This window comes from Bison bison, unplaced genomic scaffold, assembly GCF_000754665.1.
Source record: "Bison bison bison isolate TAMUID 2011002044 unplaced genomic scaffold, Bison_UMD1.0 scf7180017864034, whole genome shotgun sequence".
NCBI classification, from domain to species: Eukaryota; Metazoa; Chordata; class Mammalia; order Artiodactyla; family Bovidae; genus Bison; species Bison bison.
In genome coordinates, this window is record NW_011494606.1 from 4,815,564 (window position 1) to 4,836,157 (window position 20,594).

At 36.9% G+C, this 20,594-nt stretch overlaps 1 protein-coding gene and 1 non-coding gene across 2 annotated transcripts in view; one reads left to right on the top strand and one right to left on the bottom strand.

The window, feature by feature from the left end:
- The window catches only part of IQCH (IQ motif containing H), a 230,139-nt gene that overhangs the window by 171,887 nt on the left and 37,658 nt on the right, over positions 1–20,594 (bottom strand). The window lies entirely within an intron of this gene.
- TRNASTOP-CUA lies at positions 1,550–1,622 on the top strand. The gene has a single exon. It is a non-coding gene; the product is annotated as a tRNA-Tyr (tRNA).

Here is a 20,594-nt window from a genome sequence, read left to right on the forward strand (position 1 = left end):
ATGGAAATTTTAGAACTGAAAAGTAAAATGTCTGGGATAACAGGTTCATTGGATAGGCTTGATGGCAGATTGAAGGGAGCGTAAGAAGCAAGAGAGATTAATAAATGTTATTTAATCTCAAGAGCAAAAAGAAAAAAATAAGAAGAAAAAGAATAGATCCTATGTGACCCATGAAATTTCATGTTGTATATTTTATATGTAACTGAAATCCCAGAAAGAGGAGAAAGAGAAACGTGGAGACAAAGTTAAAGAAATAATGGCCAAAATGTTCCCCAATTTTCTGGAAAACATAAACTTACAGATCCTAGAAGCTCAATGAATCTGAAGGAGAATAAAGACAAAGAAAGTCACACATGGACATATCATGATCAAATCCCTGGAAGACAAAGACAGAGGAAACTTGAAAGTAGACAGGAAAGAAAAAAAAATTATATACAGGGAATCAATGATCCAGATGATGGCTAACTTCTCATCAGAAACAATGGAACTTAAAAATGTTAATATTAAAAACCCAAAACCTGGCAACTCAAAACTCTCTATAAAGGGAAATACTTTTATTTATTTATTTTTTAATAAAAGCAGACAGCATTACAGTAAGTCTTACATAAGCGGTATGAGTTATAAGAAACACTTAAAGGAAGTTCTTCAGGCTGACAGAAAATGATCCAAGATGGAAACTTAGAACTCTACAGTAAATATGAGACTATATATTTTATATTTTTGTCTTAATTTCTCTTAAAGATATTTGAGTATTTAAGGTAAAAATTATAACATATGCAGTTTACATGATAACAAAAGCACAAAGAATTGGGAGGTAAATGGAATTCTATAGTTGCAAGTTCCTTACATCGCATATGAACTGGTGCAATATTAACTCCAAGGAAATGCAAATAAGTTAAGGATGCATATTGTAATTCCTAGAGCAACCACTAAAAATAATACAAAGAGGTACAGCTTAAAAGCCAATAAAACGGAATATTTTTTTTAAAATTTAAAAAGTAAAGCAGGAAACAAAGGGACAGAAAAAGAGTTGGAAAAAATAGAAAGCGAGTAGAAAAATGGTTGTTCTAAATCAAATCATGTCAATGACCACATTAAATAGAAACTGATTAAATGTTAATTAAAAATGAGAGATTATCAGGCTGGATTTTAAAACCAAGATAAAACTGTATGCTATCTTTAAGAGATGGATTTTAGTTTTAAAGACACAGGATTGAGTAATAACAACAACAAAAAAACACATTAAAATGCCATGTAAACAGTAAGCAAAGAAAAGAGTGGCTTTTTAAATACCAAAGTAGATTTTTAAGACACAGAGTATAATCAAAGAGAAAGAGGAATAAAAAGTTTAGTTGGTTGAGAAAACATAAAAATTATAAACACATATGTCTCTAATAACATTAATACAAAATATATGTAATAAAAATGATCAAAACTAAAGAAAGAGACAAATCTTTGATTAGAGTTGAAGATTTTAAAATTCCTCCCTCAGTAATTTGTAGAACAAATAGACTTTAAGAATCATTAAGAGTATAGAAGATCATGGGATTCCCTGCTGGTCCGATGGTTAGGACTCTGCACTCTAAATGCAGAGTGCCCAGGTTCAATCCCTGGTTGGGGAACTAAGACCTCACAAGCCGTGTGGCATGCCCTCCCCGCAAAGTAAGGTTTTATCAACATGGGTTTCATTACAGAATCTAAATAGTCTCTAAATTATAAGGAAAAAAAGAACACAGATAATCTGAATATCACCAACAGCCATCCTGACCTAATTGATATTGATAGACCCCTACAACCAACAGCAGTGAAATAGACATTCTTTTCAAATGTACATGAAAATTAACCAAACTAAATTATATCTTGGGCCACAAAATAAGTCTCAATCAATTTCAAAAGATTTAAATCTTATAAAATATATTGTTTGCCCCCAGTGGAATTAAATTAGAATTCAGTAAGAAAGAGAAAACTAAAAAAAAACAAAAACAAAAAACACAAATATTTAGAAATTAACACGCTTCTAAATAACTCACAAGTCAAAGAAAAAAATCATTAAAGGAACTTTGAACTGAATGATATTGAAAATGTGACATATCAAAATGTGTGAGATGCAGTTAAAAAACTGCTTAGAGAAAAACTTATCAAGTTTAAATGCTTATTTTAGAAAATAAGAAAGGTCTAAAGTCAGTGATCTAATGTTCTACCTTAAGAAGCTTTTAAAAAAAGAGTAAAATAAACTCAAGTGAAAAGAAAAGAATTAAAAAAAAGAGAAACAAATGAAATAGAAAACAATTAACAGAGAAAATCAACAAAGCCCAAAGTGATTCTTAGAAAAGACTAATAAAATAGATAAACCCCAGGGAGAATGATCAAGAAAAAGAGAACTCATAAATTACCCATATTAGAAATAGGAAAGAGAGAAACAGAACAGGAGAGAAAGATAGAAGTGGGGAAGGAGGGAGGAAAAGAAAGGGCACACAGAAGGTCACCGTTCTCAGAACTGAGAAGGGTCTCAGGACGATAAAAGGGTGGTAAGTAGTAGAAATCACCCTGGGATTCTGAACAGACTCAAAGAATGTGGTGAGTAGAGGTGACCATGGAAGAGATGCCAAAAGAAATATTATATGAAACACAGAGAAGCCTAAGGTGTAAGTATCTGCACACCTCAGAGGCCCTGAACAGTACATCACATTAAAAAAAAAAGAAGAAGAAGAAAGTGGAGTTTGTTTTGATGCCCCCAAATCCCCAAGAAAATATTAAATTTCAGTAAAATGTGACTAAAGAAGGAAAATATGTAATATTGTCTAAAAATTTTTCCATTAAAAATAGTTACAATAAAATCCAGCCCTTAAGCAAAAATTTTCAAAGTTTGTTCCTTTGAATATGGTCTATAGCTGTTCTGCAAAAAAAAAAGAATTCTGAGGAAATTTTGGAAACATTGCTAATGGCATTGGCTACCCTCCTTCTAAAGATTCATACTGGACATCAGCATGTTAGTGACTCCAGGTGGCCTAATGGTGTGACAGTCAGTCTGTCTCTCTTTAACATCGTGGTCCCCAATCTTATGGGACACAAAACTTTTCTTTCATGGAATACCTATTAACATTCCAAAGAACCAGTATTCTTTGGAACACATTTTGGAAAAAAACGATCAAAGAATTAAAACGTAGCTAACAACAGTACTTGCTGTAATTTGTTACTATTAGACCATTCTGCAAAGTCAAAAGATGAGTGATAACTTGACTTTACATGAAAACTTTCTTTGAAGGAACTTGAAACATAATGGACTCAGGATTTGCTGATAGACTCAGACTGACAGATGAAACTCTATTTCTTGTTTCTATTTTGTCTCTGTATTTAACAGCATTAATTTGTAGCCTTCCAATAGAAATTTCTAAAATCTGGAAAAGTAATCTCTCCAGATTCAAAAAATCTAGAAAAGTAAGAGAGAATAATGAAGTACTGGGCTTTCACCTGCATGTTTATTACATCTCATACTAGAGGGAAAAAAAAAACTGGTTTGCTTATGTTTGTGATTTTTGCATACTGGTGAATATTGTCAAAGACACGGAAAGGAAAGTAACTGGAGTAATTCTACTATCTATATAATTTTTCTTCTGTAACCTTAGGGCTATATATTACAGTATATATAATGCTTATAATCTACAATCTTAACCTTTCCTAGGGACCACAAGAGAGGCAATGAGTTTAAATATTAATCCTTTCAGTTAAGATCTAAGAAAGTCTTCGCGAGTAGTTTATCATTGTTTATAATTATTTTTGCTACTGATATTTATTCCCTTATTATAGAACAGTGTGTCAGTCTCTAGGCATTTTTGTTTAAATACCGGCTAGGGTCACAAGTGAAATGAAGTTTGGTCCTCATTTACTTCATACCAGCAGTTGGGTTGGCACGCAGCTGCAGAACTGCTGGGGCTCTTTTTATTTAATTTGGCATCCCTTCCTGAGCAGTACTGAGACTTTTACTTCAATGACTCCACTGGGCTTTGCCATAATTTCTATGTTGTATCAGTGAAGTCTCCAGAAGAGATGCCTAAGCAAACCTGAAAGCAGGTTAGGAATGCTTCTAGTTCAAGTATTTTTAACTCAATGAAGGACTCCCAAATATAAATTAAGCCCATGAAAAATTACATTGTTCATTTAATTAAGAAGCTGATTTTTAAAGTATATTGTGTGTGTGATAGCCGCTCAGTCATGTCCGACTGTTTGAGACCCCATGGACTATACAGTCCATGGAATTCTCCAGGCCGGCATACTGGAGCGGTTATCCTTTCCCTTCTCCAGGGGATCTTCCCAACTCAGGGATTGAGCTCAGGTCTTCTGAATTGCAGGCGGATTCTTAACCAGCTCATCTTAATACCGTCAGTGAGTGCGTGCGTGCGTGCGTGCATGTGTGTGTGTGTGTGTGTGTGTGTGTGTGTGTGTGTAAGTGTTTGTCCTTTTTGCACAGATTCTCTGGAAATAATTTTCCTAGACTTAATCAGACTGTCAAGAAAATATATGTCTAAATTCTGAGTTAACCATGTGTTAATTACATGACTTGGTTGTATATCTTAACCTGTACAATCCTGAGATTATTAGGGGAGTAATAATCTCTCTGACATGTTCTGAATATGCAATGATAACATACAAAAGTCACTAGGACAGGGTCAGGTACCTAACAGGTTGTTAATAAATACTTTGTTAAATGCATTTATGGAAAAATGAAAACATTAACGCCTTCTGTGAATTTTACATCCACAGTCAGAAGAGAAAACAGCTTCACCTGGTCTACCTTTCTGTTTTACATGTCCTGTGTTGGTGGATATAAATGGGAAAAGAAGGGAGCCAAAGGAAAGAGATTTTGATCAGATTCTGAAAATCAGGATTGTCAGAACTGGATAATATCTTAGAGATGATCTGATCCAGTGCCCTAAGTTTACAAATGAGCAAACTAAGTTCCAAAGAGTGTAAGTAATTTGCCCCCAAATCACAGAGAAGTTAGTGACAAATCCAGGATTGGAGCCCAATGTAAACGTGGACTTTTCTTGTAATGAGGATTATTAATATTGTATGAGGTTAACAGTGTGGGAAAAAATCTTCCTTTTCATCAAAATGTCTACAAATAATAAATGCTGGAGAGATTGTGGATAAAAGGGAACCCTTCTACACTGTTGGGGGAATGTAAATTGGTGCAGTCACTTTGGAGACCACTATGGAGGCTCCTTAAAAAACTAAAACTGCAGCTACCACAGGATGCAGCAATCCCACTTCCGGGCATATATCCAGAGGAAACTCTAATTCAAAAGATAAAGCTACCCCAGTGTTCATAGCAGCACTATTTATTACTACAATAGCCAAGCCACAAAAACAGCCTAAATGTCCATCAACAGATGAATGGATAAAGAAGATGCAGTGCAGACATACACACACACTCACTCACACACCCTGGAATATGACTCAGCCATGACAAAAAAGAATGAAGCAATGCCATATGCAGCAACATGGATGGACCCAGAGATTATCATATTAAATGAAGTGAGTCAGAGAAAGACAAGTATCATATGATAACACTATATGTGAAATCTAAAAAAATAGTACAAATGAACTTATCTACAAAACAGAAACACACTCAGACATGGAAAACAAATTTATGGTTACCAAGAGAAGAAGGCATGGGGAGAGACAGATTGGGAGTTTAGGATTAACAGAAACATACTACTTTATATAAAACAGATAACCAACAAGGGAACTCAGTATTTTGTAATAACCTGTCAGGGAAAAGAATCTGAAAAAGAATATATATATATGCACACACACATCCATCTATATACATATGTCTGTGCCTATGTGCTCAGTCGCTCAGTCACGTCTGACTCTGTGCGACCCCATGGACTGCAGTCTGTCAGGCTCCTCTGTTCAGGGGATCCTCCAGGCAGGAATACTAGAGCGGGTTGCCATTTCCTCCTCCAGGGGATTTTCCCAACCCAGGGATCAAACCCACATCTCCTGCATTTCTTGCATTGGCAGGCGGATTCTTTACCATTGACTCACCTGGGGAGTACATATATGTACACACATATGTATATGTATGTACATATATATGTATGTATATTTAACTGAATCACTTTTCTGTATACCATAAACTAATACAATATTATAAATCAACTATACCTCAATTTAAAAAAAATCTTCCTTTAACTAATTTAAAAAATAGTTCTTTTTTATTGTTTTCTTTTTTTCCTCTTTGTTAACTTTTAATTTAATCCACTTGGAGTTTTCTTTTGTTTAGATTATAAGGTTAGGATTAGCTTAATGCTTTTTTCCCAAATATTTAGCCAAATGACTCAGCACTATTTATCTAACAGGCCCTCCCTTTCCTACTGACTTTTATATTAATGCCAATATCTATGCTCATTTCTTTTATTCCATCAATCTGTCTGTTAATTTTTGTGCCCAGAGGATGCTGTTATAATTGTTTTAATTTTTAAAAATTGTTGTTTCTTAAATTTTTATTTTATATTGAAGTATAGTGATTAACAATGTTGTGTTACTTTCAGGTGTACAGCAAAGTGATTCAGTTACACATATACATGTATCTCTTCTCTTTCAAGTTGTTTTCCCATTAGATCATTACAGTTCCCTATGCTGTACAGTAGGTCCTTGTTGGTTATCTATTTTAAATATAAGTGTGTATATGTCAATTCCAAACTCCCAATCTATAATTGTTGTAATTATATCATATGTTTTAATAAGAAGTATAAAAAGTTCACCTTCATTAATATCCTTTAGGAAAAAAAGTGAAGTCTTTGCCCAATTATTTTTTAAGATGATGAACACTGGCAAGTTGAAAAGATTAATATTCCATGCAAACCAAATAAAACCCATAAGAATTTTGATTGGAATTACATTAGATATAAAGATTAATTTGGAGAGAACTGGCATCTTTATTATAATCATTTTTCCTTTTCAGGAGTATGATATATCTTTTTATTTATTCAACTGTTTTTTGACATTGCTCAGTAAATTCATGTAAAGACTTTAAAAGCATGTAGCAGTGATCTAGGAAGAGAAAATTAATTCTACCTGAAGAGATCTGGAAAGATATTTTTATGACCCGAAAGAGGAGAGCTCTACAAATGTAGTCAAATGAGGTACATGGTATTTCATTACTTAACTCAACACAGACTATCTCAATTATACAGTTCCCTAACAATTTTCTATTCAAAATCCTTAACCACATATACATATCAGAGTTAATTTTCACCGGATTCTGGCCAGATGGGGCACTCTGCTTGATGTTGGAAATATGGTCCCTGCTCTCAAACGGGTTTACAATCTAGCTGGGGAAAATTTTCACGCTAAAAGTACCAACTCTAGAGAATAGATTTTACATGTTCTCAGCACACACACACTCACTCACACCAAAGGTAATTATGTGAGATGACAGATGTGCTAACCAATCTTATTCTCATAGTCATTTCATAAGGAATATATGTATCTAATCATGACATCGTACACCTTAAATTTACACAACATTACATGTCAAATATATCTCAATACAACTAGGGGGGAAAAGTACCAGCTTCTCTTATTATTCTAATCCTTAAGTTAATGTAGCTTATCACTAAGTGGTTTGATTTTTTACTTTTATTTCCAGACCAAGGTAGAGACATTTCTCCACAAATTTCTTGGTCATCAAGGAATTAATTTTGGGCAGGGTCCCAGCTCTGTTCCTTGGATGTGGGTCAGTATCACCATCCGCAAAGCTACCAGAGGTGGTATATTAAGAATGCTAACTTGGAAGTCAGACTGACTGAGTTTGAATTATGACCCTTTGACCTTGAGCTATGTGACTTTGGGTGAGTTATTTAACCACCTTTGCCTCAGTTTCCCCAAATACAAAATGAAAGTAGTAATAGTACTTGTAGGATTAAAGGATTGCATGAGATAGTCCATGTATATTGTACTTAACACCATGCCCAACACAGAGAAGGACTCAGGCGTGTTACTTAATGTGCATTTTCCCGAGCAGGTGATATATTTCAGCATAGAGGGCAGCTCTGCTTGGAAGCACAGCTATGTGTCCTGTAAATGCTCCAGACTAGAACAGAGTTCTACTTCCCCCCAAGGTTGTGGGGGAATTATCCTCTCCTCTAGTAAAATCTAGGTCCTACTCTTGAAACTACTGGTAAATGGAATAATAAACCCAAAACTATGGAAAGATGGCGACAGGTACTTCCCCTGAGATTTCAGTGTTTTCCATTAAATGATAATTCCAAGCCAAGGTAACAGCTTTGAAAATCCTTCACTGAAAGTCAATCCTCTTTTCCCCTAAATTGTGTGTATATTGAATGACTCCAATATTAGGTATCAAGTGCATCTTTTAATGGGTGGAGAAGAGGACTTTTTGGGTATCAGCTACCTCTCTGGGGGTGACTGCCTGTTTTCAGTTCACAGCTTCTCCTGACAACCTTCTGTAACAATAGGACCATTTAAGTTAGAATTGGAAATGAGTACTTTGAAACTCAGAGAAGTTTTCTTAGAAACATCTTAAGCTGGTAAGATCCTTAGGCAAACTCATGTGAGATATTAGTACAATTGAACCTAATGACTGGACATTTCTGGACCTCTCACCAGCAAGGCATGGGAAAAGGAGAATTCTTGCTCTTATGGCTCTGGTGGCTTGGGAAATAGGGGAAGACAAGCGAAGCAGGCTATCTCATCAGGAAATCCCCCAAGAATACTTCTCTTTATGGACTGGTTCCTTCTCACCTTTCTTATCTTTCTCTTTTTCTCCCATATGCATCCTATTTCTTCCTGCTAGAGACTCTTTCCTCTTCTGGGTAATACAGTTACTTGGGAAGAAATTTATAGTAGTGACAAGGAGATATATTCCCTCACCCCAACCCCAACTCTGAATGTGAAACCAGAAAAATAACTAAATTATCAGTGTGGCCAGCTCCATGTAGAGGTTTAACGTGAAAGACTCAGGCCCCAAGTTGGAATGTGGTCTAGTTAGTCTCATCAAAGAAACCAGAGTCAGCTGAAGGTGAGTGGTCTTTTTACCAGGAACTTAGTAAAGAGGGCTTCCCTGATAGCTCAGTTGGTAAAGAATCTGCTTGCAATGCAGGAGACCCCAGTTTGATTCCTGGGTTGGGAAGATCCCTTGGAGAAGGGATAGGCTACCCACTCCAGTGTTCTTGGGCTTCCCCTGTGGCTCAGCTGGTAAAGAATCTGCCTGCAGTGTGGGAGACTATGGTTTGATCCCTGGGTTGGGAAGATCCCCTGGAGAAGGGAAAGGATAACCACTCCAGTGTTCTGGCCTGGAGAATTCCATGGACCATATAGTCCATGGGGTCAAAAAGAGTCGGACACAACTGAGCAACTTTCCCTTTCTTAGTAAAGAGGAAGGCATTGGTTAAGAACATAGGCTCTAGGGACTTCCACAGTGGCCCAGTGGCAAAGACTCTGTGCTGACTAATGCAAGGGGTCCGGGTTCCATCCCTGCTCAGGGAACTAGATCCCATATGCCACAACTAGAGAGCCCGCATGCTGCAAATAAGACCTGGCATAGCCAAGTAAGCAAAGAGAGAAATATTAAAAAAGAAAGAAAGAGAGAAAAGAAAAGAAAGCTCTAACATCAGGTAGGCCTAGATTTGAATCTGGATTCTACCACTTATTGATTGTAAGACTGGAGCAAGTAACTTAATTTCCCTTAGACACAGTTTGTTTGTTTAATCAGTAAAATGGGGGTAATATCATTTATTCCAAGGGGATAAATGTGGTTGTCGGTTTAAGAAGCTCATCACAGTGCAATGTAATTCACATAATCAAGTCCAAGCAGACAGTAGCTATTTATTATAAAAAGTTGAATCAGAGAATCAAATTTGCTCAGTGCCATAAAGCACTTACTTCACAGGGATGTACTCATATCCCTTTGGCAGGAGTTGCTTCACAGATGGATGCATCAGACTATAAATGTGTGGTGCTGTTCACCGTGAAGATCGTCCAGCTAATTACCCTTAGTCAGTTTCTCTGTTCACCAAGCAGGCTTCTAGCAGGGCTTTCTGTGGAGCTTTGTAATAAGGGCACAATATGCTCCTTAGATCAGCTGACTTGAACATTCAGGTCTATTTGGCCACGATAGCCCTCCTTAGAATAAATAAAGCAGAATTCCAGTTTATACATCAGCCTCTTGTGAGTCCAGCTGCACCCAAGAGATTGATCAACTTTGACAAAATCAACCTCTAATCCTATAGAGTGCTGTACCCTGTGCTGCACCCAAGTACTAGCCCTCCAGGGGGCTCTCAACTGCCAATTGCTGACCTGCAAGACAGATATAGCTATGTAGTCAAAAAGTTTTTTAAATTATCAGAGCAAATATTTGAAAATCAGGAGATTTCACCAAAAATGTGAATACAAGTTTCCAGCTTCTTTTGAAAACCCAGCCAAAGGGTTGGAGCTGAGGCAGCTGTTTCCTGTCAGAAGGGCCATTCTCAGTTCAGCACCCCAGCTCTTAGACCTGGTCATTTCAGTCAGTTATCACCTCGCGGGCCTAAGAGGATTTACGTCTGTGATTCCTGTTCTAAACAAGAACACTTGGAAGATTTCCTTAGGGTTTTTACTCCTTGCAAAAGAGGGGGAAACTCAGGAAGGAAAAAGCCAATCAAATGGACACCATTTAGTATAAACAGATGATAAGTTTGGAAACACACCCATGTTTTAGGAAACACTTGGACTGTGATAGTCTCCTGGGCGCTTCTTTGCATGAGCAGACAGGACCACAGGGAGCTGGTAAGAGGCTGAATGTGGGGGAGGAGTACTGATGCTGATAACTGACCGGGAGGAAGTGCGTGACTTGGGGGCAGAAGAAGAGAGAAGGGCAGCAAGCATTGGCGAGGCATCAACCACTCCTATTCTTTAACCTTCTCTCTCCACAACTCCTGTCCCAAAGAAGATCCGCTTTGACCAGCACTGGAGGAAGAGGTAAGACAGGACAGGGTTGTGGCAGAGTCCTAGGCGGCAGTGGGGTATTCAGCATCAGCACCGAGAGAGAGGTTAGGAGGAAGTCTCAGCCATCCTTCTAGACCAGCCAGCTCTCAGTGGCCATTCATAGGAAAGAGACAGAGGGTAAGTAAAAGCTTAAGTGCTGCCTGTAGAACTCTGATCAGGCATTTTCATGAACTTCTCTCAAGTTCAGCAGATAGTGCTATTCAAGAAATCTTTATACCCAACAGGATAGGAAATAAAGTTTAATAACCAATGAGGACATCAAGGGAGAGAGATTGTCTAGGAGAATTCTCAAGCTGCCCTTCAGTTAGAGCATCTGGAGAAGTGATCTAATTTCAGAAACTGTCTGCCTTAAGCCCTTCTCTTTATGATCTAGATGGAGGTCACACAATTAGATTTCAGTGGCCCATTCCAGGGCATCCATCAATTGGCTCTACACATCGAACCACATCTTTTGGCTCCTTGCTTTATAAAAAGTCAACATGACTGGGCAAATCTCTAAGCCATCCTCCATTACCTTCATTATTCTCCACCTTTGCCTTTGCTTCTGTTGCTTCCAGTGCTTAAAATACACACCAGGTCTGCTTTCAGCCATGTCCATCAGTTTCACAAAGGCCTATCTTGAAGCTTGCCTCCATCTGTCAGTTACACTGATCACGACTTGCCTCCCCTGAGAGAGTGGTGGTCCCACAAGGCACCAAAGGAGGCACGTTAATCTGGGACTTGCATCATTGGGGTAATGATGACTCTGAACAAGTCAATTTGACATCTCAGCATACAATCTTTAGAGGCTAAGTGATGTAGTCTCTGAAGGCTTATAGCAGCAGCAGAGGCAGGATGAGCACCCTAGTGCTCTGACTTTTGTCTCAATCTGTGGTTCTTTCCACTAAGAGTGTGCATGGTTGCACACTTTCAGATCTCTTAGTTACCAATTGTAAACAGATTTGTTCAGATTACCATCGAAGGTAGAGATGGGAATTAAATCAGGTGTTTTGCTGACATATTATCCCAACTCCACGGCCTAATGAGAGGTATCGTCTCCAAGTAGATACCTCCTGGGCTTACATTACATTCTGATTCAGAAACTGTGCTTTTAAAGAAAGTATAGGGTGAACCACTGTGGATTGTGGATACTTGCTTTTTTTCTACCAAAGAGGTTTTAAAAAGCAAGAATGTATACTTGAATTCAAGTACAGTTTAAGGTACAATGGGTTAGAATATTGGAGAACACAGCAATAGTATTTTTTCATCTCAAGTACCCCTCAGTAGATAATTAACCTGGGCTATGATTAAAAAAAAACAATTCTATTAGGCCTATTTCTCTTGTGGCTAATGCTGTTGTGCTACTTGCTGTGGTATTTTTTCTTTGCTTCATTTTAAGCAGACCACTCACTGTAATATTGCAAGCATTACCATTTTTGTAACTATTCCACTTTCCTCCTTGCAATAAAAAAGCCACAGTAGATAAAAACATGAAGTTTTATATTTTCACTCATGAAGACACAACTCTTAGGAAAATCCGAGTGGCAATTGGTGGGTTTTCTGTGCAATCAACTAAGAGAAGTAGCTCTTTCATCCATATAGAATACAGAGTTTTCAGGATACTCCTCTGTTCTGATGCATACTTTGCCCCATACTTGAAGTTTGTGTGAAAGGAAAGTTTGATCTATCACAAAGAGTTCTAACTTTTGTGGATGGGTGTCATGAACCGCTTTGGCAAACTGGTGAAGGCTATGTATACTTTCTTAGAATAATGGTTTTATACTTGCATAATAACTTACATTGGAAACCAATTACACTGAAGTACAGTTTTATCCATGAACCCCTTGTGTCCAACTTATCACAGTGCTGACTCAGGCCCCTCCGTCTGCCTAATTTTTAGCTTTACAAAGCTTTTCAAATTTTTAGCTTTTCAAACTATGAGGTTAGAAACACAACCTCTTACTACAGAGTCAAACAAATATGGAAAGTCAAGTCCAAAGCCCAAGTCACAAAGTGCCAAGACACTGGATCACATCAGGGAGCAGGGCCAGCTAGTTAGCAGGTGGCTGCTGACCGGGGATGAACCGAACCCAGGGCAATGCAAAGGCTCTCTTCCCGCACCCCCCAAATCCCTCTTCTCCTTGTCCACTCATGCTTGAAATCCCTTAATAGAGTCTAACTCCTTTGGTTTAATTAAATAGAGGATTTACTCTTGTTGAAAGGCAAAAACCCCTGGGAGAGGTAATTCTCTATGCCAAAGATTTTCAAATTTATATTCAGTAGTAGAATCTATTTTTCAGATGTAACTTTAAATACAATGCTGATAGGTAAATAGATGCAAGTTTTATACAAATTTAGTATAATGTTATATGCTGTATTGTACGTAAATAAGAATATATATGTATTTACAACATTGGAAACAGGCTATTTTGATAAAGACAAATTATGACATCAAGATTTATGGATAATAGTGCAGTCTAACATTTATCAGAGTATACACCTTATTTCTGTATTTTATTTTGCCTGCACAAGATGGAGAAAATCCTGACATAAATAGATAAGTAATTTCTAGCTAATGATTTGTTATGGCATTTATTATCTCAGGATTTTCTTCAATTAAAATAATCCAGAAGTTTATAGACTAGTAGGAATTTTTTGTTTCAAACTATTAATGATATTTAACAACTGTTCATATTCCTTAGTAATTAAAAATTAGTTGGTAAGTACTTAATTTGGGGATATTTGACAAGTAGATTAATAAATAATTTGAATCCTGAATTCCTGACTTCATAACCTTAGGCAAGTAGCTTAATCTTAATCTCAGCTTCCTCATGTGTAAATGATTAGCATCTATTTTATAGGTGAAAAAGTTAAGTAAGACAGTGTACATAAAGCACTTAACACAGTGTCTGGCATACTTCATGAGGGCTGTTATTATTGAAGAACTGAATGACCAAAAGTACTTTTCAAATGTGCCATGGACCATTTGAAGATGTTTATCATGTCCAATTTAAATTTATTTTCAGATATCTCAGCACCCTTCTTTTTCAGATATTCAGTTTCAAAACAATCTAATCTTGTTTGGCACCTGAGTCCAAAATTCCAAGACGATGTTTTACTGCTGACTTTTTATCTGCAGAAGTAAACAAAGTAACACTGCGATCCTGCAACGTCCAATTCAGATTGTATAGCACGTTCTGAATCAAGTAAGGCCCAACCCAAACTTAAAATGAGCAATGAAACAATTTATGATACTATATCATCAGGATGCAATATGCATTATTGTAATTGTACAGTTCACTATTATTCTGTGCCAAACGTGCACCAGAGAGCTTGCCTGGCTTTTAACGGATGGGAGCACACAAGTGTTGTATGTAATACTAATGCCAGTTAATGTTAATAGAATGCTTACCTGGGGCTAGGAGCTGCTTTAAGAACTTGACAAGTATTAGCTCATTTAATCTTCACTTATTTATCTCGTATGATTATTATAGGAGTGTACATGAGTGGATGTGCACTTCAAAATATGACTGGTACACAGATAAACCATATCGAATTTAAAAAACACCCTTAAAAGAAATTCAAATGTGCACACGCACATACCTCGACATGCACGCATCTATGCCCATGTGCTCATGGAGTTAACCAAATAGCACAAACTAACCCATTGATGGTATCGAATGCATTAAAATTTGGTGTTTAACTTACATATGTATTTTTGTTCTTTATTATGCTTCAAAATAGCTTAAATATTTTGAGCTATTTATAAATATGAATTATAATGAAATATGAATTAAATGAAATATGAATGAAATATGAATGAAGTATGAATCAAATGCTTGCAGGCTCCCTGAAGCTCACTGGAGCTCTCTGCAACAGTTTGAAAACCAGGGCATTAAACCCTATTACTCACTTATAATGGAGCGTGAAAAGAACCAAATCAGATCCTTTTTAGGATGCAAGGGTGTGAAAAAGAGAGAAGTATGAGGTTTTTAATATTCATAAATTTTCCGGAAAGACAGGAACCTTATTAAGCACCTATTATGTTCCAGCAATGTTAATATATTATCGATAATTATAATATACTTATCGATAATATATTATCTATATTATCCCCATAACACCTGAGCCTAGTAAACACCATTATTCTGATTTTACAAAGAAGGAAACAGAGGATCAGAGATGTTAATTTGCTTACCTAGGGTTACACAACTGGAAAATGGCAAATAGGACCCAACTCTGATCCATTCAACTCCAAGCCCTTCCTCCCACCTGACTGCCTCCATTCTAGCGTCCCCATTTTATAAACTAGGAAAATAAGAATAACTGAACTAGAGTGACTGGCTCTTAGAAACAGTTAGTCAGTGGCCAGGCTGTTACAAGAATCCAGGAACAAGAGGGTTTCACCAGATAAACTTCATCAGATGGCTAAGTGGGAGGATGCCCTGTGCCTACTAAGAGTCAGCAAAACCATTACTTCACTTCCAGATTTGGCAAGAAGTAACACAGCTTCAGTGTGAGGACTGGCTGGATGAGACCAATTAATCCTCTCCTATTATGTGCAAAACACTGCTTGGTGCAGTGGAGGATGTGAAAAACAGACAAAGGGACCAGACAACTGTCTCCATAGCAGTATGGGAAAGAAGGCATCATCATGTGAAATGTTAAATAGAATCTCTGGAAGGAACCTCAGTGATACTTTGGTTCTCCCCCTTGACCCCCTACAGTAATGTAAGCTTTAAATGACTGTATAAAACATGGCATAAGATAATATGTGATATCGCCAACAGTCATAACTGAAACTTTCAGAGCACTTATTTGTACCAGGACCTTTGCTAAGTGCTTTGAATTATTTCATTTAAATCTTAATACAATCCTGGGACTTCCTTGGTAGTCCAGTAGTTAAGAATCTGCCTTCTGATGCAGGGGACACAGGTTCGATCCCTGGTCAGGGAACTAAGATCCCACTTGCTGTGGGGCAGCTAAGCCTGTGTGCTGCAGCTGGAGAGCCCGTGCCACAACTGCTGAGCCTGTGCTCTCTGGAGTCCGAAGGCCACAAGGAAAGCCCGTGCATGTCACAGCTAAGGCCCAACACAGCCAAAAAAGCCCAAAAAACTCAATAGAATCCCATGAGATTCTTTTATCATGGACATTTTACCCATAAGGAAATGGAGGCCATTTCTGTGAGGTTCTCCTTCTATTAATAAGAGTCCACAGCAGGCAGTCTAACCCAGAAATGTGATGCTCCCAGCTAAAAAGTGGCTGGAGTTTGGTGTGGGGTTGGTTTGGGAACGCATGCAGGATCTCAGCCCAGAAATTCAAGAAATAACAGCGTTCACAAGAACTTAGAGAATGTGCGTTACCTGATGAGGACATGGCCTCCAGTTACCTCTCCCCACTTCCAGATGGGCTTTTGTGAGAGAACCAGACGTGAGCCAGTGGCCTTTGCCACATCACTTTCTCCAGGTTTGTCGGCACTCCAAACCAAAGCAGAACTAACATTCTCAATCACCTCAGCCTCCAAAGCCAATACACCACTCTACCACCACCACACTGGTGGAGTAGGCTTGGAGTCAAGAAGAACATGAAAAGTCATTGTTTTCTTGGAAACTCTCTCAAGACAACCTGAAGAGGAACCTCTCTTTAGTGACAGGAATGGGGGTGTTGAACATGCCATTGCAGCTCTTGGGTAATGACTGTGTGTCATAAGTAGGATGTGGCATTTCTAAATGTCTTTAAAGCTATTTCCTTTTGTTCAACTAATTTAATTTACCAAATGCTCCTGGGGAAAGGGAGGGGGACAAGATGCTGACTCCACATTTCCTGAAAATTCAACATTCTCTTTTGAAACTGTTATCACAGAAATCCCGTCTGATTGCTGTCTGCTGGCTCCCTCTGTCAAAATTCTGCCCTGGCAGGTGTGGGAAAGAATAGAGATGCAGAACTTGAGTGAATATCCACATCTGTTTTTGGAAAAAAGGAACAGAAGCAGCACAGAAGGAAGTAAAAGAGATAATTGCTGGCTTGAACTACAATACATTTTACTTGTGGGCAGAGGGCCAGCTTACAGCAGGCGGAATATGCAGGCCCATCTTATTGGAATTCAGGGGTGGGCCTCCATTCTTGTCCGGAGACAGCTGTAAACCAGCAGCCCATAGCATCACAATCAGGCACTGGGTTTTGTCAAGGAATGCTGATATGTACAGAAGCAGCTTTGTCTGCTTCAACTGCACCCCTGCCTAGTAAAATGACAGTCAATCTCTGATTCCAGATGACAAGAACTGGATAAAAACTTAAAACAAATGGCGACCTTTCAAAAGATTAATTTGTTTACCAACAAAATGTTCCCTCTTTGTCATCTGAGATGGGGGTGACCTTCACTTTCCCTATCTAGGCTGAAAGGATGCTGACTATAGTCATCTGTTAAGTTAACTCCATCTCAGCAATTATTCCCTTTTTTATTTTTAGTGACAAGAAGGGTTTATTAATTCACTCTGCTTCTTGTTATGGTTTATAAATGCAACAAGCTCATTCTGAATTACTGCAGTGTAACATCAATTTGTTTAAATCTAATTCTGCTACCGTTGCCAAATTATGTTGAGACTGTAATTGTGGCCATATGCATGGGCTTAAAACACAATCATGTTGTGAAATAGTCCTTCTTTCTGCCCCCACCCCTCCTACTTACCCCCACCTTACTTCTGGTGCTTCTTCTAATCATTTGACATTAACACAATTGCCTCACTTTCCATTACTTTATCACTTCAGAAATGAATGCGCTTTGAGTGAGAGATTACTACACACACCCTAAGTGAAACAGTAAAGAATGAAACTATGATTTGTGAAGTGTGGTTGCTACCCAACTAAGTTAGTGCAAAACACGGCATAACATATGACTCATAAAATCTAGAAATCATAATAGTATTAAATCCAACCTCATGAATAAATAAAAGATTCTAAGTTTACATTGCATTATATATTTATTTATTTGGAAAGTGGGACCAAAGAACCGGTATAATTCTACAGCAACTCATACGTTGCCAAAAAGAAAAATGTTTTTATGATTCTTTTCTAGGTCATAACAGTTATAATCAGAGTTATTTGTGCAGCAATTCAAAGCAATGTTTTGTTTGGCTATTTTGTTATGCATTCATAATCGTTCTTTTAAAATTCATGGTAACAGATACATGTTTCAAGCCTTTTAAGAAACCCTTATTTTTAAAAAAAATAAATCAAAGTCAAATTTTCTGTAGATCTTTTAGTGTGTTGCATTATAAAGTCTATCTTTTAATGCGTTGCATTATAAAGTCTAACTGGAACTAAATGTCAGTGAGTAAGTATGAACAGAATCACAGATTTCTTCTTATCTATGCAAACCTGTACGGCTCTACTCAAGAATGTATTAGAGGGTTTTTGTTTTAATTTGGCAAATTTAATATATTGAAAAAAATCAGTGACTTTTACTTTTAATGCTTTTTTTGTGAATTGCTTTTACACAGGAGAGTTACAGGATATATAATTCTGAAGGCAGTTTTGTGGGGGTGGGTATATGTGTATGTAGAGTGTATGTGTTTTAAATGCACTAAAATCTTTTCATCAGCCTATGATTATCAGAAAGTATATACCTCTTCATAAAATGGAGAAAACACCAGTTTTTGGGAACTGGTAATGTAAATTAGCAACAAATTCCACTTTGCTCTGTCAAAAGTATCTAAGATTACTTATAGGCTTTTGACAAGCTGTTCAAGTTTCATAAGAAGTAAGGAAACACATGGCCCTCAGCAGCCAAATAATAATCCCCTTTGAGTGTTTAGAGTGGTTATAAAAAGCAATTAGCTCTGATGCTGTTTTTCTAATTAACTATACATCATAATGCTAGACACATTGCTTCAGTTTGGGTACGTGCTTTCAAAAACATTTTCATAAGTGGTAAATCACAACTGTATTTATTCCCAAGTATTCCACATGGTTGTTTAAAGCCAACACTGGAATATTTCTTTCATAGGACCTTTTGCACAATGCTTGTTTTACAAATCTAAAATGAGAATATGTTTTTCACTTAGTACCATCGTCTATACATATATCAACGTAAAATGATAGGGTCAACTATTTTGATTGAAATGCCAATAGTTTGAGCAAGAGGGACATAATGTACCTACATTTTAAAGTGATCTGGTGTAGATTTTTATGGAGTCAAGTTTTACAGGGGGAAAAAAGGATCTTAAATATAATCAATGAGCATACAATGAGTACATTAGGTAATGTACACTCATTGACTGTATCCTTGTATCTTACAAGGCCAAGTGCTCTCCCAAGTCCTCTGTGTTCTAAGGACAAGGGTACACTATCCAAGGCACATATCCTACTTGGGAAATTTTGGACATAGTTTTGAATTCCCTGTTTATGTCAGAATTTTTGTTCAGATTCATTAAAGCAAAGCTTAATCCCCTGTAAATGTTGAGGTATGCCTTTTTAAACTTCAATACTCATCAGAAAAAGTTTGCATGACATGCTGCAATTGCCTTGGGCTACAAAGCCTCAGCGCTCCACCAGCTAAGCCAATATTAATTCTAGACTGATGGGGAAAACCAACAACAACAAAAGCGAAATCTGCTTCTGTCTGTACAGCCAGAGAAATAATATTTTTATTTCAAGGGCTTTGGGCTCACGGGAAGCAGATAAAAACCTTTTCACATTATTCACAGTGACATTTTAAATAAAGTTTCAGCAGGAATAAAAATATCTAACTTTCTAGGTATTTCTTAGGCTATAAAAGGATTTCTATGATAAAATGCTCTTAAACCAACCCTGTTAGAATAACATAAAGCACGTATAAAGAAACTAAAAATATATTTCAGGGTTACATGAATGAAGTAGGCAGTTGAAAATGTCTACGTAGGAAATTTGAAAGATTAAGAGACTATTATGCTGGTTGGAAATGGCTTTGCAATTTAATTCTAAAATTAATCTTGTTTTTAGTTTTGATTTCACTGAAGGATACATTTAAGAGCTTTGGAGAAAAGCCAAAGGTTAAAAAAAATGTATTTAAAAATTATAGATATCACTTTGGTAATTATTTTCAATATTAGAAATGATCTCAAATAAAATAATTTTTCTAATTAAAATCAAGCCCTACTCTTGGTTCTTCTAAGAAAACCCTGAAACACAGAAAGAGTACAATCCCTGCTTTGGGACACTCAGCAGCAAGTCAACGGCAAAAATAGGAACAGACTCTGAGATTCCTTAATGACAGTCTCCTTGTTATTATTTTTCCTTCTCATCATTTTGTTAACATAAAGGATCAACCCCTACTTTCTTCAGATTTAGAATAAATATTCTTAAATTTTTGCCTATTATATGAGCATATATAATTGAAGCTCATGCCTTGCTGTTGTTGTTTTTTTTTTTCTTTTTCTAGGAGAAGCCTGTACACAAAAGAAAATATTTAACAGCTCTGTATTCTTTTTGTTGTTAAATTACTTCCTCTTGTTAAATTTTGATATTAGTTAAAATTATGGTACTAGTTTATTTAGGGATATCAGATAAAATAGAAAAATTTGAATGATCTATACATAGATCTTTTTAAAAAGAAGTTTACACTT